This window comes from Phyllopteryx taeniolatus, unplaced genomic scaffold (genome assembly GCF_024500385.1).
Source record: "Phyllopteryx taeniolatus isolate TA_2022b unplaced genomic scaffold, UOR_Ptae_1.2 contig_82, whole genome shotgun sequence".
Lineage (NCBI taxonomy): Eukaryota > Metazoa > Chordata > Actinopteri > Syngnathiformes > Syngnathidae > Phyllopteryx > Phyllopteryx taeniolatus.
This window is the reverse complement of record NW_026903800.1, coordinates 1-12,440: the sequence shown is the minus strand read 5'-3', so window position 1 is coordinate 12,440 and position 12,440 is coordinate 1. Positions and strand designations below refer to the sequence as shown.

At 37.3% G+C, this 12,440-nt stretch overlaps 5 non-coding genes across 5 annotated transcripts; all 5 read left to right on the top strand.

Moving 5' to 3' along the window:
* Window positions 1–1,677: 1,677 nt before the first annotated feature.
* On the top strand, window positions 1,678–1,796 carry LOC133474023 (5S ribosomal RNA). The gene has a single exon (XR_009787331.1). It is a non-coding gene; the product is annotated as a 5S ribosomal RNA (ribosomal RNA).
* A 1,898-nt stretch (window positions 1,797–3,694) lies between these two features.
* LOC133474018 (5S ribosomal RNA) lies at window positions 3,695–3,812 on the top strand. The gene has a single exon (XR_009787327.1). It is a non-coding gene; the product is annotated as a 5S ribosomal RNA (ribosomal RNA).
* Window positions 3,813–5,714: 1,902 nt separating this feature from the next.
* LOC133474011 (5S ribosomal RNA) lies at window positions 5,715–5,833 on the top strand. The gene has a single exon (XR_009787319.1). It is a non-coding gene; the product is annotated as a 5S ribosomal RNA (ribosomal RNA).
* A 1,899-nt stretch (window positions 5,834–7,732) lies between these two features.
* Window positions 7,733–7,850, top strand: LOC133474017 (5S ribosomal RNA). The gene has a single exon (XR_009787326.1). It is a non-coding gene; the product is annotated as a 5S ribosomal RNA (ribosomal RNA).
* A 1,898-nt stretch (window positions 7,851–9,748) lies between these two features.
* Window positions 9,749–9,866, top strand: LOC133474016 (5S ribosomal RNA). The gene has a single exon (XR_009787325.1). It is a non-coding gene; the product is annotated as a 5S ribosomal RNA (ribosomal RNA).
* The last annotated feature ends 2,574 nt before the right edge of the window (window positions 9,867–12,440 follow it).

Sequence of the window (12,440 nt, the reverse complement as noted above, 5' to 3'; positions counted from 1 at the left end):
TTAGTATCACGTGATACGTCACGATTTTATCACATCAGTGCTTTTAATTCGCTCGAGGCTAAGGATACGAAGGTATGGATCTTTAAATGATACGTAATTATTGCACATTATTGTGTGGACCTCAAAGCCACGGTTTATGAACCCGAACCACTTCCGAGGAATACATTACAGTCGAGTGAATGGCAGTATTAGAAGGAGTAGATTAGATAAATTCAATCAGAATCAGCAGAATAAAAATCAGAATCTATATTTGCCGAGTATGTCAGAAACATACAAGGAATTTGTCTCCGGTACTTGGAGCCCCTCTCGTGCGATAACGGATAGCCATTTGACAGAAAATACTTTGGAGACATAATCACATGAGACCAAAGTACAGAGAATCACTGAGCAATGAAAGGTTAGCGGTAATGTGGTCATGTCAATGCAAATTTTGTGTTATTTTTTATTTTTTGACAATTGTGCAAATGATGCAGAGTCCTCTAGCAATTTAGAGCAATTTGAAATGACTGATCGAGCAATAATCTGGTACAGTGACAATTTTGCAAAACGTGAAGAGACTTCGAGAAATTTAAGCAGTATAAAGCGAATCGTAGTGCGATAATCTGGAACAGTGTCCATTGTGCAAATGGTGCAGATACTTCTCAACCACATGAGTGGCCAGTATTGGTCAACAACAGATATGCAAATTGTGCAGAGTGGCGAGACTACTACAGTGAATGCACGAATAATGTATAATTGGCCCGACAGAGATGGGACAACAATCTCAAGACAAATTGGCAGCATGTTACAATGCAATTGTAAGTGAACTGTTTAAGAAGTTAACGGTAAGCGGGACGAAAGTGTTGGAATGTCTGCTAGTTTTTGTTTGCATTGTTCGATAGCACTTGCCTGGGGGAAGGAGCTGGAAGAAGACAATTATATATGACTCGTGCACTCATTGTAGTAGTCTCGCCACGCTGCACTATTTGCATATCTGTTGTTGACCAATACTGGCCACTCATGCTAGTAGCATCTGCTCCAATTGCACACTGAAGAGAATCTACATTTGCACAATAAACGTTGTCCCAGATTATCGCACTACTCGCTTGAAGTCTCGGCGCCCTTTGCACAATGGTCATTGCACCGGACTATTGCAATATTAGTCTTTCGAACTGCTCTAAATGCTAGAGGACTCTGCATCTTTTTGCACAATTGTCCAAAAAAAATGAACCGGCATTACGATAGCTAGCAACCCTAAATTGCTCAGTGACTGTTTTTTGTCAACGTCTTTATGTCTCAAAAGTGTTCTCTGTCAATTGACTGTCTGTTGTCGTACGAGAGTGGCTCCAACTACCAAATTCCTTGTGTGTTTTTTGGACATACATGGCAAATAAAGATGACTCTGTTTCTGAAGAGTTGGTGACCAGGATGTGGAGGGTCCAAGAGGATTTTGCATGCTCTTGTCTGAGTTTTGGCAGCGTGCAAGTTCTCAAATTCTCTCGTGTGTTAACTTTTCAAAATCTATGATCTGATCACATATTTGTAGTGTTGAGAATGAGTTTGCATCATCCACACAAAAAACTCCAAAATAGACCAGCCAACAATTGGAGAATAAAAAATGACGCGATCCGCTCGATATTTTTAAGCGAAATTTGATATTTTTTAAATATAAAATGTTGCTTTTCAGGTAACCATGTGGCTTACGGCCATACTACCCTGAGAACGCCCGATCTCGTCCGATCTCGGAAGCTAAGCAGGGGCGGGCCTGGTTAGTACTTGGATGGGAGACCGCCTGGGAATACCAGGTGCTGTAAGCTTTTTCACTTTAGATTCTCGTGGAATCGTTTTCTTATCGGTGGTTGACCTAAATTATAATGCAGTCATTCTCTCTCTTATGACTTACCATCTCTTTATTAGGAGACAGAATCTTCACGTACCTTTTTTAAACATCCCGTATCTCCTTTTCCGACAGTAAAAAAAAAAAAATCTATACACACATATATCTACATAGATATATATATATATATATATATATATATTAGTATCACGTGATACGTCACGATTTTATCACATCAGTGCTTTTAATTCGCTCGAGGCTAAGGATACGAAGGTATGGATCTTTAAATGATACGTAATTATTGCACATTATTGTGTGGACCTCAAAGCCACGGTTTATGAACCCGAACCACTTCCGAGGAATACATTACAGTCGAGTGAATGGCAGTATTAGAAGGAGTAGATTAGATAAATTCAATCAGAATCAGCAGAATAAAAATCAGAATCTATATTTGCCGAGTATGTCAGAAACATACAAGGAATTTGTCTCCGGTACTTGGAGCCCCTCTCGTGCGATAACGGATAGCCATTTGACAGAAAATACTTTGGAGACATAATCACATGAGACCAAAGTACAGAGAATCACTGAGCAATGAAAGGTTAGCGGTAATGTGGTCATGTCAATGCAAATTTTGTGTTATTTTTTATTTTTTGACAATTGTGCAAATGATGCAGAGTCCTCTAGCAATTTAGAGCAATTTGAAATGACTGATCGAGCAATAATCTGGTACAGTGACAATTTTGCAAAACGTGAAGAGACTTCGAGAAATTTAAGCAGTATAAAGCGAATCGTAGTGCGATAATCTGGAACAGTGTCCATTGTGCAAATGGTGCAGATACTTCTCAACCACATGAGTGGCCAGTATTGGTCAACAACAGATATGCAAATTGTGCAGAGTGGCGAGACTACTACAGTGAATGCACGAATAATGTATAATTGGCCCGACAGAGATGGGACAACAATCTCAAGACAAATTGGCAGCATGTTACAATGCAATTGTAAGTGAACTGTTTAAGAAGTTAACGGTAAGCGGGACGAAAGTGTTGGAATGTCTGCTAGTTTTTGTTTGCATTGTTCGATAGCACTTGCCTGGGGGAAGGAGCTGGAAGAAGACAATTATATATGACTCGTGCACTCATTGTAGTAGTCTCGCCACGCTGCACTATTTGCATATCTGTTGTTGACCAATACTGGCCACTCATGCTAGTAGCATCTGCTCCAATTGCACACTGAAGAGAATCTACATTTGCACAATAAACGTTGTCCCAGATTATCGCACTACTCGCTTGAAGTCTCGGCGCCCTTTGCACAATGGTCATTGCACCGGACTATTGCAATATTAGTCTTTCGAACTGCTCTAAATGCTAGAGGACTCTGCATCTTTTTGCACAATTGTCCAAAAAAAATGAACCGGCATTACGATAGCTAGCAACCCTAAATTGCTCAGTGACTGTTTTTTGTCAACGTCTTTATGTCTCAAAAGTGTTCTCTGTCAATTGACTGTCTGTTGTCGTACGAGAGTGGCTCCAACTACCAAATTCCTTGTGTGTTTTTTGGACATACATGGCAAATAAAGATGACTCTGTTTCTGAAGAGTTGGTGACCAGGATGTGGAGGGTCCAAGAGGATTTTGCATGCTCTTGTCTGAGTTTTGGCAGCGTGCAAGTTCTCAAATTCTCTCGTGTGTTAACTTTTCAAAATCTATGATCTGATCACATATTTGTAGTGTTGAGAATGAGTTTGCATCATCCACACAAAAAACTCCAAAATAGACCAGCCAACAATTGGAGAATAAAAAATGACGCGATCCGCTCGATATTTTTAAGCGAAATTTGATATTTTTTAAATATAAAATGTTGCTTTTCAGGTAACCATGTGGCTTACGGCCATACTACCCTGAGAACGCCCGATCTCGTCGATCTCGGAAGCTAAGCAGGGGCGGGCCTGGTTAGTACTTGGATGGGAGACCGCCTGGGAATACCAGGTGCTGTAAGCTTTTTCACTTTAGATTCTCGTGGAATCGTTTTCTTATCGGTGGTTGACCTAAATTATAATGCAGTCATTCTCTCTCTTATGACTTACCATCTCTTTATTAGGAGACAGAATCTTCACGTACCTTTTTTAAACATCCCGTATCTCCTTTTCCGACAGTAAAAAAAAAAAAAAATCTATACACACATATATCTACATATATATATATATATATATATATATATATATATTAGTATCACGTGATACGTCACGATTTTATCACATCAGTGCTTTTAATTCGCTCGAGGCTAAGGATACGAAGGTATGGATCTTTAAATGATACGTAATTATTGCACATTATTGTGTGGACCTCAAAGCCACGGTTTATGAACCCGAACCACTTCCGAGGAATACATTACAGTCGAGTGAATGGCAGTATTAGAAGGAGTAGATTAGATAAATTCAATCAGAATCAGCAGAATAAAAATCAGAATCTATATTTGCCGAGTATGTCAGAAACATACAAGGAATTTGTCTCCGGTACTTGGAGCCCCTCTCGTGCGATAACGGATAGCCATTTGACAGAAAATACTTTGGAGACATAATCACATGAGACCAAAGTACAGAGAATCACTGAGCAATGAAAGGTTAGCGGTAATGTGGTCATGTCAATGCAAATTTTGTGTTATTTTTTATTTTTTGACAATTGTGCAAATGATGCAGAGTCCTCTAGCAATTTAGAGCAATTTGAAATGACTGATCGAGCAATAATCTGGTACAGTGACAATTTTGCAAAACGTGAAGAGACTTCGAGAAATTTAAGCAGTATAAAGCGAATCGTAGTGCGATAATCTGGAACAGTGTCCATTGTGCAAATGGTGCAGATACTTCTCAACCACATGAGTGGCCAGTATTGGTCAACAACAGATATGCAAATTGTGCAGAGTGGCGAGACTACTACAGTGAATGCACGAATAATGTATAATTGGCCCGACAGAGATGGGACAACAATCTCAAGACAAATTGGCAGCATGTTACAATGCAATTGTAAGTGAACTGTTTAAGAAGTTAACGGTAAGCGGGACGAAAGTGTTGGAATGTCTGCTAGTTTTTGTTTGCATTGTTCGATAGCACTTGCCTGGGGGAAGGAGCTGGAAGAAGACAATTATATATGACTCGTGCACTCATTGTAGTAGTCTCGCCACGCTGCACTATTTGCATATCTGTTGTTGACCAATACTGGCCACTCATGCTAGTAGCATCTGCTCCAATTGCACACTGAAGAGAATCTACATTTGCACAATAAACGTTGTCCCAGATTATCGCACTACTCGCTTGAAGTCTCGGCGCCCTTTGCACAATGGTCATTGCACCGGACTATTGCAATATTAGTCTTTCGAACTGCTCTAAATGCTAGAGGACTCTGCATCTTTTTGCACAATTGTCCAAAAAAAATGAACCGGCATTACGATAGCTAGCAACCCTAAATTGCTCAGTGACTGTTTTTTGTCAACGTCTTTATGTCTCAAAAGTGTTCTCTGTCAATTGACTGTCTGTTGTCGTACGAGAGTGGCTCCAACTACCAAATTCCTTGTGTGTTTTTTGGACATACATGGCAAATAAAGATGACTCTGTTTCTGAAGAGTTGGTGACCAGGATGTGGAGGGTCCAAGAGGATTTTGCATGCTCTTGTCTGAGTTTTGGCAGCGTGCAAGTTCTCAAATTCTCTCGTGTGTTAACTTTTCAAAATCTATGATCTGATCACATATTTGTAGTGTTGAGAATGAGTTTGCATCATCCACACAAAAAACTCCAAAATAGACCAGCCAACAATTGGAGAATAAAAAATGACGCGATCCGCTCGATATTTTTAAGCGAAATTTGATATTTTTTAAATATAAAATGTTGCTTTTCAGGTAACCATGTGGCTTACGGCCATACTACCCTGAGAACGCCCGATCTCGTCCGATCTCGGAAGCTAAGCAGGGGCGGGCCTGGTTAGTACTTGGATGGGAGACCGCCTGGGAATACCAGGTGCTGTAAGCTTTTTCACTTTAGATTCTCGTGGAATCGTTTTCTTATCGGTGGTTGACCTAAATTATAATGCAGTCATTCTCTCTCTTATGACTTACCATCTCTTTATTAGGAGACAGAATCTTCACGTACCTTTTTTAAACATCCCGTATCTCCTTTTCCGACAGTAAAAAAAAAAAAAATCTATACACACATATATCTACATATATATATATATATATATATATATATATATTAGTATCACGTGATACGTCACGATTTTATCACATCAGTGCTTTTAATTCGCTCGAGGCTAAGGATACGAAGGTATGGATCTTTAAATGATACGTAATTATTGCACATTATTGTGTGGACCTCAAAGCCACGGTTTATGAACCCGAACCACTTCCGAGGAATACATTACAGTCGAGTGAATGGCAGTATTAGAAGGAGTAGATTAGATAAATTCAATCAGAATCAGCAGAATAAAAATCAGAATCTATATTTGCCGAGTATGTCAGAAACATACAAGGAATTTGTCTCCGGTACTTGGAGCCCCTCTCGTGCGATAACGGATAGCCATTTGACAGAAAATACTTTGGAGACATAATCACATGAGACCAAAGTACAGAGAATCACTGAGCAATGAAAGGTTAGCGGTAATGTGGTCATGTCAATGCAAATTTTGTGTTATTTTTTATTTTTTGACAATTGTGCAAATGATGCAGAGTCCTCTAGCAATTTAGAGCAATTTGAAATGACTGATCGAGCAATAATCTGGTACAGTGACAATTTTGCAAAACGTGAAGAGACTTCGAGAAATTTAAGCAGTATAAAGCGAATCGTAGTGCGATAATCTGGAACAGTGTCCATTGTGCAAATGGTGCAGATACTTCTCAACCACATGAGTGGCCAGTATTGGTCAACAACAGATATGCAAATTGTGCAGAGTGGCGAGACTACTACAGTGAATGCACGAATAATGTATAATTGGCCCGACAGAGATGGGACAACAATCTCAAGACAAATTGGCAGCATGTTACAATGCAATTGTAAGTGAACTGTTTAAGAAGTTAACGGTAAGCGGGACGAAAGTGTTGGAATGTCTGCTAGTTTTTGTTTGCATTGTTCGATAGCACTTGCCTGGGGGAAGGAGCTGGAAGAAGACAATTATATATGACTCGTGCACTCATTGTAGTAGTCTCGCCACGCTGCACTATTTGCATATCTGTTGTTGACCAATACTGGCCACTCATGCTAGTAGCATCTGCTCCAATTGCACACTGAAGAGAATCTACATTTGCACAATAAACGTTGTCCCAGATTATCGCACTACTCGCTTGAAGTCTCGGCGCCCTTTGCACAATGGTCATTGCACCGGACTATTGCAATATTAGTCTTTCGAACTGCTCTAAATGCTAGAGGACTCTGCATCTTTTTGCACAATTGTCCAAAAAAAATGAACCGGCATTACGATAGCTAGCAACCCTAAATTGCTCAGTGACTGTTTTTTGTCAACGTCTTTATGTCTCAAAAGTGTTCTCTGTCAATTGACTGTCTGTTGTCGTACGAGAGTGGCTCCAACTACCAAATTCCTTGTGTGTTTTTTGGACATACATGGCAAATAAAGATGACTCTGTTTCTGAAGAGTTGGTGACCAGGATGTGGAGGGTCCAAGAGGATTTTGCATGCTCTTGTCTGAGTTTTGGCAGCGTGCAAGTTCTCAAATTCTCTCGTGTGTTAACTTTTCAAAATCTATGATCTGATCACATATTTGTAGTGTTGAGAATGAGTTTGCATCATCCACACAAAAAACTCCAAAATAGACCAGCCAACAATTGGAGAATAAAAAATGACGCGATCCGCTCGATATTTTTAAGCGAAATTTGATATTTTTTAAATATAAAATGTTGCTTTTCAGGTAACCATGTGGCTTACGGCCATACTACCCTGAGAACGCCCGATCTCGTCGATCTCGGAAGCTAAGCAGGGGCGGGCCTGGTTAGTACTTGGATGGGAGACCGCCTGGGAATACCAGGTGCTGTAAGCTTTTTCACTTTAGATTCTCGTGGAATCGTTTTCTTATCGGTGGTTGACCTAAATTATAATGCAGTCATTCTCTCTCTTATGACTTACCATCTCTTTATTAGGAGACAGAATCTTCACGTACCTTTTTTAAACATCCCGTATCTCCTTTTCCGACAGTAAAAAAAAAAAAAAATCTATACACACATATATCTACATATATATATATATATATATATATATATATTAGTATCACGTGATACGTCACGATTTTATCACATCAGTGCTTTTAATTCGCTCGAGGCTAAGGATACGAAGGTATGGATCTTTAAATGATACGTAATTATTGCACATTATTGTGTGGACCTCAAAGCCACGGTTTATGAACCCGAACCACTTCCGAGGAATACATTACAGTCGAGTGAATGGCAGTATTAGAAGGAGTAGATTAGATAAATTCAATCAGAATCAGCAGAATAAAAATCAGAATCTATATTTGCCGAGTATGTCAGAAACATACAAGGAATTTGTCTCCGGTACTTGGAGCCCCTCTCGTGCGATAACGGATAGCCATTTGACAGAAAATACTTTGGAGACATAATCACATGAGACCAAAGTACAGAGAATCACTGAGCAATGAAAGGTTAGCGGTAATGTGGTCATGTCAATGCAAATTTTGTGTTATTTTTTATTTTTTGACAATTGTGCAAATGATGCAGAGTCCTCTAGCAATTTAGAGCAATTTGAAATGACTGATCGAGCAATAATCTGGTACAGTGACAATTTTGCAAAACGTGAAGAGACTTCGAGAAATTTAAGCAGTATAAAGCGAATCGTAGTGCGATAATCTGGAACAGTGTCCATTGTGCAAATGGTGCAGATACTTCTCAACCACATGAGTGGCCAGTATTGGTCAACAACAGATATGCAAATTGTGCAGAGTGGCGAGACTACTACAGTGAATGCACGAATAATGTATAATTGGCCCGACAGAGATGGGACAACAATCTCAAGACAAATTGGCAGCATGTTACAATGCAATTGTAAGTGAACTGTTTAAGAAGTTAACGGTAAGCGGGACGAAAGTGTTGGAATGTCTGCTAGTTTTTGTTTGCATTGTTCGATAGCACTTGCCTGGGGGAAGGAGCTGGAAGAAGACAATTATATATGACTCGTGCACTCATTGTAGTAGTCTCGCCACGCTGCACTATTTGCATATCTGTTGTTGACCAATACTGGCCACTCATGCTAGTAGCATCTGCTCCAATTGCACACTGAAGAGAATCTACATTTGCACAATAAACGTTGTCCCAGATTATCGCACTACTCGCTTGAAGTCTCGGCGCCCTTTGCACAATGGTCATTGCACCGGACTATTGCAATATTAGTCTTTCGAACTGCTCTAAATGCTAGAGGACTCTGCATCTTTTTGCACAATTGTCCAAAAAAAATGAACCGGCATTACGATAGCTAGCAACCCTAAATTGCTCAGTGACTGTTTTTTGTCAACGTCTTTATGTCTCAAAAGTGTTCTCTGTCAATTGACTGTCTGTTGTCGTACGAGAGTGGCTCCAACTACCAAATTCCTTGTGTGTTTTTTGGACATACATGGCAAATAAAGATGACTCTGTTTCTGAAGAGTTGGTGACCAGGATGTGGAGGGTCCAAGAGGATTTTGCATGCTCTTGTCTGAGTTTTGGCAGCGTGCAAGTTCTCAAATTCTCTCGTGTGTTAACTTTTCAAAATCTATGATCTGATCACATATTTGTAGTGTTGAGAATGAGTTTGCATCATCCACACAAAAAACTCCAAAATAGACCAGCCAACAATTGGAGAATAAAAAATGACGCGATCCGCTCGATATTTTTAAGCGAAATTTGATATTTTTTAAATATAAAATGTTGCTTTTCAGGTAACCATGTGGCTTACGGCCATACTACCCTGAGAACGCCCGATCTCGTCGATCTCGGAAGCTAAGCAGGGGCGGGCCTGGTTAGTACTTGGATGGGAGACCGCCTGGGAATACCAGGTGCTGTAAGCTTTTTCACTTTAGATTCTCGTGGAATCGTTTTCTTATCGGTGGTTGACCTAAATTATAATGCAGTCATTCTCTCTCTTATGACTTACCATCTCTTTATTAGGAGACAGAATCTTCACGTACCTTTTTTAAACATCCCGTATCTCCTTTTCCGACAGTAAAAAAAAAAAAAATCTATACACACATATATCTACATATATATATATATATATATATATATATATATTAGTATCACGTGATACGTCACGATTTTATCACATCAGTGCTTTTAATTCGCTCGAGGCTAAGGATACGAAGGTATGGATCTTTAAATGATACGTAATTATTGCACATTATTGTGTGGACCTCAAAGCCACGGTTTATGAACCCGAACCACTTCCGAGGAATACATTACAGTCGAGTGAATGGCAGTATTAGAAGGAGTAGATTAGATAAATTCAATCAGAATCAGCAGAATAAAAATCAGAATCTATATTTGCCGAGTATGTCAGAAACATACAAGGAATTTGTCTCCGGTACTTGGAGCCCCTCTCGTGCGATAACGGATAGCCATTTGACAGAAAATACTTTGGAGACATAATCACATGAGACCAAAGTACAGAGAATCACTGAGCAATGAAAGGTTAGCGGTAATGTGGTCATGTCAATGCAAATTTTGTGTTATTTTTTATTTTTTGACAATTGTGCAAATGATGCAGAGTCCTCTGTCCTGCACTTCTGTGCTTTTTTTGCGGCTTATTCTTTATGGCTTTTATTTTTTTGCATTTTTTTCACATTTTTTTCTTATTATTTGTATTTATTTGCTTAATTTTCAGTCTCGTTTTATCTTGGCTATTATATTTCTATTCGGTCGTTTTTTTTGCGCTTTTTTTTATATTTTTTTATTTTATCTTTTTTTTTACTGCTTTTTTGGTTTTTTTTATTGTTTTTTTTTTTTGTTTTTTATTGTAATTTATTTTTTTTTTCTTCTTATATTTTTAGCTTTTTTTTTTTTTTGCTTGGTTGTTGTTCTCGTTTATTTGTTTTTTAATTTGTTTGGCTTACCTTTGTATTTAGTTTACTTCGATTTTTTTTTTTGTCTCCTATTATACTCTTGCTGTGTTTTTGCGGCTTTTATGTGTCTATTTTTGTTTTTTGACGTACTTTAGTTTTTGTTATATTTATTTTTTTATTCTTTTTTATTTGCTATCTTGTACTTATATTTTATTGTCCTCTTTGTTTGTTTTTTTCATTTTTTTTTTTTTGGTTGTTCGCTCTTTTGTCATTAATGTGGTGTGCTCTGCGATCTTGCTTTTTTAATTTTCTATTTTATTATTGTTTTTGACGGCGCTTTTTTTTTTACTGGGCTTTCTATTATAGTTTTCGTATTATTGCCTTTTTTTATAAGCTTTTTTTTTTTTTATTTTTTTACTTTGTTTTGCCTTATATTTTTTATAATAATTTAGTTTGTGTATTTTTTTATGTTTTGATTTTTTTTGCTTTGTGCATTTTTTGTTTGAGTAGCAATTTAGAGCAATTTGAAATGACTGATCGAGCAATAATCTGGACAGTGACAATTTTGCAAAACGTGAAGAGACTTCGAGAAATTTAAGCAGTATAAAGCGAATCGTAGTGCGATAATCTGGAACAGTGTCCATTGTGCAAATGGTGCAGATACTTCTCAACCACATGAGTGGCCATTTTTTTTTTTTTTTTGGAGAATTTTTTTTTTGTTGTTTTGGAGTTTGTTGGGAGTCTGGATTTTTTTTTTTGGTTGGAGATTTTTTTGGATTTTTTGGAGGTTTTTTGGATGTTTTGTTTTTTTTCATTTTTTTTTTGGGAGATTTTCTTTTGGTTTTGGAGATTTTTTTTTTTGTTTTTTGGGATTGGGTTGGAGCTTTGTTACTTTTTTTTTGGAGTTTGGCTTGTGGTTGGAGTTTTTTTTTTTGAGTTTTTTTTTTTTCTTTGTCACTTTCTTCTTTTTTTTTTTGGATTTTTTTTTTTTTTTTTTTTTTGTTTTTTTTGTTTTTTGTTGTTATTTTTTTGTTTGTTTTGTTTTGTTGGGATTTTTTTTTTTTTGTTCTATTTTTTTTTTTTTTTTTGTTTGTTTTTTTTTGGTTTGTGTTTGGGTTTTTTTTTTTTTTTTTTTTTGGTTGGTGTTTTTTTTTTTTGGATGGTTTTTTTGTTTTTGTTTGTGGATTTTTTGTGTGTGTTTTGTTTTTTGTGTGTTTTGTTTGTTTTTTTGTTTTTTTTGTTTTGTTTTGTTTTTTTGTATGTGTGTGATTTTTTTGTGGTGTGTTTTTGTGTGATGTTGTGTTTTTGTGTGTGTGTGTGTGTTTTTTTGTTTGTGTTTTTGTTTTGTGTTTTTTGTTTTTTTTGTTTGTGTTTGTGTGTGTTTTTTTTGTGTTTTTTGTTTTTTTGTGTTTTTGTTTTTTTGTTTTGTGTTGTTTTGTGTGTTTTTTGTTTGTTTTTTTTGTTTTGTGTTTGTGTTGTTTGTTTTTTTGTGTGTTTTTTTGTTTTTTTTTGTTTTTGTGTGTTTTTTTTGTTTTGTTTTTTGTTTTGTGTTTTGTTTTGTTTTTTTGATTTTTTGTGTTTTTT